General features: G+C 52.8%; 1 protein-coding gene across 3 annotated transcripts in view; it reads left to right on the top strand.

The window, feature by feature from the left end:
• The window catches only part of LOC138840929 (intraflagellar transport protein 81 homolog), a 154,808-nt gene that overhangs the window by 36,147 nt on the left and 113,729 nt on the right, over positions 1 to 4,932 (top strand). The gene's annotated exons all lie outside the window — the stretch shown is intronic.

Here is a 4,932-nt window from a genome sequence, read left to right as displayed (position 1 = left end):
CCCCCCAGGAACGGCAAAAGGAAACCCCACCGGTCCCTTGCAGGGGCCAGTAACGTTGAGTTCCTCCGATGGCTGCCATGGGGGCAGGCCCTGGCAGCTGCAGCAGATGTGACTGGCATAAACAAGAGGAGCCAAGTGTCACAGGCCGGGCGGGCAGAGGACCCACCCCCGCCCGCCTCCCCCAGACAAAGATGGTGTTCAGAAGACAGGCATTTTTAGAATTCTCCCTTTCCCCTCTTGCATTCGAGTTTTATAATTCATTTCATTGGAGCAAAAGGAGTAGCTTTTCAAATGTCATGAGACCCAATACTCCCATTGTGATTCAGAAAAGGGTCTAGATCTTTCCACTGCCTCAAGACTCTCAGATTGACTGGTTCATTTCTACAGCCCTCTATTCAGCCCCCATTTATAGGAGTGCTGGGTGACTGACAGTATCCCTTCTCTGCCTCCCTTCCCTGACAATTTTCTGGTCTTCAGATGGGGACAGGGAATCCTAGGGTGTAGAGGTTAGAGTGTGGCTCAAGTGCTGGAGCGCCTGTGTTCAAACCCTTCATCTTTCAAAAAAAAGAAAGAAAGAAAGAAAAGAAAAGACAGGGCAACTCCTAAAGACCCACAATGATACAACAGAATTCAGACTTTCGGGGAAGATGGGAATGCAACTCATGGTGTGGATGACAAATTCCTCAAAGGCACACAGAGCATGAGGAAGAGCCAAATAGAAATCATGGGAAAGCTGATGGTCTCCCGGGCACACTAGACCTAGCAGAGGAAAGAAATTTCTGAGCTTGATCTATGGCGCAGACAGCTTGATTTCTATCCTGGGTCTTCCTCCTGACCCTCAAGGTTCTGCTCTGCTCTGTTTTGTCAGCCCAGATCACCAAGAACAAAGCCACAGGTCAACAATATTGGTTTCTTGACCATCCAATGAGGGAGACCACCTGGCCCTGGAGCCCAGGACATCAAACACGGGAGGAGATGGGGTCCTTGTAGGATTCTGAGGAAGGTGACATTGAGATGAAATCAAAATAAAATCAAGTTTTGATAAGCTTAAAGGAAAGCAGTCCTGTGTCAGCAGTGGACTTCAAAAATGGATTGTAAAAGAGAGCCAGGACTCTGTTTTCTTAGAAGCAATCACGCAAAGATGATTCTATCTAGAAGCCTTTATCAGAGGCTCTGCCCTGGGTTAAGGTGCCCTGGATCTTTCAAGGAGCAGGGGAACGTTTGATTCTTAGCCATGTAATTGCAGGTGGGAGGGTTCCTGGTTCTCTGTTGTTTTAGAGGGCAGCGCTATTTTGGCAGCCAGATGCATCCCCTCGTGTTATTCCAGCCTGGTAAATGGCCCAGTAGACGTTTGCTTTTCCAGTCTGAGCTCATTTGTGTTTCTGGTCCATCGGGGCTCTGGCCTCTCCCTGCTCCGATGCTTGTTGGCGAGGCTGCTGGGCCCGTCCTCCTCCTCCGGGCAGTGGTAAAGGCTTCTCTCTGTGGCCGGCCCCAGCAGCCCACTGTCTCCGAATTCTGCCCTCATCCTTCTTTGTAACTGGTCCCATCGCCCGTGATGCCTGGGCACCGCTGCCTTCCTGCCAGGGCTGGGCGTGACCCGGAAGTCCTCACGTGTAAGGAGGAGGGGATGGTCAAGATCCCCCTTGGGGCCTGGAGGACTGACAGAACTGACAGGCTCAGCCCTGGCCTTACATACAGCGGCCACTCCTCTCCGCCCAGACCCACCTGAACTCCCATTACCTCTCTTCCGGTCCCTCAGACAGGCTGCTGCCTGGCTGGGGATGGAGGCCACGGGCTCCCTCTTGGGGGAGATATGGCTGCTCTAATACACTGTCTGAGCCTCTTCCTCCTGTGCCGGCTGCCTCTGCGCGGTCCCCGGGGATGGGGGGTGGGTCCCCCACTGCCACCCTCCCCCAATGCCACCTTCCCCCACTGCCACCCACCAGCAGCCGCCTGTCCTCAGTGCGTCCTGTGCGGCCTGCTTTCCCTGCGCTTCCCCATTCCGCTTCCTCTTCCCTGTCCCTTCCCGAATAAAGACCTCAGGGCTGGGGTGGGGCTGAGGAAGGACTTCAGCACCCAGATGGGGAAGGGCCTGGCAGCACCGAGCCAGGGGTGACAGGGTTGACAGGATGGCCATCGAAGCAGCACTGGTAGCCATGACAGACACAGGGATGGGCCAGAAGATCAAGCACTAAACAGGATTGGCGAGCTCCGTATGTGAGGGGGGCATTTAAAACCAAGGGAGGAAAACGACTTGGAACAGAATCGGGGCACCCTGATGGAGGGAGGTGTGGTGCTCTACTGGTCAGATCCGAGATCTGTAACTTGGAAATGAGGGAGAAGCGGGCTGAATCGGGGGCTGTGGACTGTGCGAGGCACTTTGGTTTGGGTTACACACATTTTGCACTTAAAGGGAGCACAGGTAACTTTGAAATAACATCAATGATGTCATAACAGCTCTGCTACCAGGCTGGGGCTCTACTGTGTGTGTGTGTGTGTGTGTGTGTGTGTGTCTTGGGGCTTGAGCTCACTTGGGTGTGTGTGTGTGTGTGTGTGTGTGCGCGTGCGTCTTGGGGCTTGAGCTCACTCGGGCCCTGGGCACTGTAACTGAGCTCTTCAGCTTGATCAAGGCAAGAGCTCTACCACTTGAGCCACAGCGCCACTTCTGGTTTTCTGGTGGTTTATTGGAGATAAGAGTCTCATGGACTTTCCTGCCCAGGCTGGCTTTAAACTGCGATCCTCAAATCTCAGCCTCCCAAGTAGCTAGGATGACAGGCCTGAGCCACCAGCACCCTGCTCCTTTCTCCCTTCTGTTCAGACTCTGCGCCAGGACTGGCGTGACTTTGCAGCAGTGACACTCGTCTCTGCCCCTCGGGTGTGCTGTTTCAGCACGGTTCACTGTGTTCTCACTCAGGAGCTAGAAAACAGGTCATGGCAGCATTTTCCCTGCCTGCTTTCCTCTGTATTTCTCCAGTTCCTCAGCAACTGTGCCTTTCTAAACCTCTCTCCCTTTTCATCACCTAATCAGGATTCCTTCCTTCCTTTCCTTCCTTCCCTCCCTCCCTCCCTCCCTCCCTCCCTTCCTTCCTTCCTTCCTTCCTGCTTTCTTTCTTCCTTCCTTCCTTCCTGCTTTCTTCCTTCCTTCCTTCCTTCCTGCTTCCTTCCTTCCTTCCTGCCTCCCAGCCTCCCTCTCTCCTTCCCTTCTACCCACAATCCTTCATACAATGAAGGCTTGTTGGAAAATGCTCAGAAGATCTTTCCTCCCTCCCTCCATGGCTTCCTCCTTCCTTCCTTCCTTCCTCCCTTCCTTCCTTCCATCCTTCCTTTCTTGTGCTGGGATTCAGGGCCTTGAGTTTTCACTTAGCTTTTTCATTCAAACCTGATTTCAAACCATTTGGGCCACACTTCTACTTCCAGCTTTTTGCTGGTTGATTGAAGATAAGAGTCTCCTAGATTCATTTGTCTGGGATGGCTTTAAACTTGGTCCTCAGATCTCAGCCTCCTGAGTAGCTAGGATTACAGGGGTGAGCCACCAGTGCCGGCTGTGTTTATCCATTCATCCATCCCTGGACACTTCGGTCATTTCCATTTCTCTAGGCTCTAGAGAGTAATGCTGCCGTGAACCGGGTGGGTACACTCTCCGTTCATGTCCCTGCTTTCAGGCGTCCGGCTTTATATAGACCCAAGCTGAGTTCTCCATCATATGGTAGATATTCTATTTTTAAGCTTAAACTTTATATTTAAGCTTTTGAGGAAACGTGTGTGTGTGTGTGTGTGTGTGTGTGTGTGTGTGTGTGTTTAAATTTAATCTACCCGAATAAGGCATCTCCTTTTTATCCTCAAAGTTGAACACACCACCCTCAGGAGAAGAAACAACTTCCTTGAATTAATGACTCACAGCCTTTCTCATTAAAGCAGAGATAAATGTCATTCAGTTCATTCCAGAAGGGCATTCTGCTCCGGGGAACAGAGGGAAAAAGCAGGATAAGGTTGTGCTGGGGAGATGGAGCTGTGGACGGGATGTCTGCGAGGAGGCAGAGGGTGAGGGCGGGGAAGGCTGGAAGAGCCCCCAGCTCCACGGCTCTTTGGAGGGGTCCTCAGTAGAGAATTGCCCCCCACGTTCCTGACCCCAACAAGCCTGACCCCTTGCAGCCTCTCCTCTATATTTCCTCCAGCCCACGAGATTTCCCCCCCCCCCAGCCGCCAGCCCTTGGTTGTGTGGTGGAGCATGTGCTCTGATACTTGGCATCGATAGCTTCCGCTACCAGCGCCCGCCGTCTGTGGCCCCGACAGCAGCTTCATGTAGACCACGTTGACACAGTTGGACCTATTGTATTTAAATGTCATTTTATTGTTAGATGAAGGCACTGTGCAGAGGGCTTGCCATTTTCATAGGTCAGGTACGAGTACTCTCTTTGGCCCTTGTCACGCCTTCTATTTGGTCCAGCTTTGTGAGGCCAGTGAAGCGGGGTCTGTGAGGGCATCTCCAGCCAGGCCCAGCGGAGAAGCCGGCACCAAGTGAGAAAGATGGCGCTGTGGGCAAAAGCAGAGACAGTAAGAGAAAATGAGGCCAGAGTTGAGGAGCAGGTCAGGAGGTCAAGTCAGGGTGTGTGGAGGCACAGGCAAGCACGGGGAGAGGGCGCCCCCACTTCTGCCTCCGCTGCTGGAAGAGGTGCAGGAGAGCCCAGGATTAGAGATGGCTGTAATTCCCCCCCCCCCAAGCTTTTTGCTTCCAACAAAACCGTGTCTTCCCGCTGTCACCTCAGCCAGCCAGTCAGGGCTCCTTCGTGGAGCTCTGGTTTGCTTTGTTCATCCCTACCCCCCTTGCCCTTATTCTGAAACAACGTCCCGGCCCCTGTAGCCTTCACACACAGCTCCGCCCACTACTTGGCTTCTCTGATTAAGTGCAATTTAAATAATTGTATTTCTTTC

Source organism: Dipodomys merriami, unplaced genomic scaffold (assembly GCF_024711535.1).
Source record: "Dipodomys merriami isolate MVZ:Mamm:240054 unplaced genomic scaffold, mDipMer1.0.p SCAF_307, whole genome shotgun sequence".
In the NCBI taxonomy this organism is placed as follows: domain Eukaryota; kingdom Metazoa; phylum Chordata; class Mammalia; order Rodentia; family Heteromyidae; genus Dipodomys; species Dipodomys merriami.
Note: the sequence above shows the minus strand (reverse complement) of the source record. Positions and strands in the feature narration are given on the sequence as shown.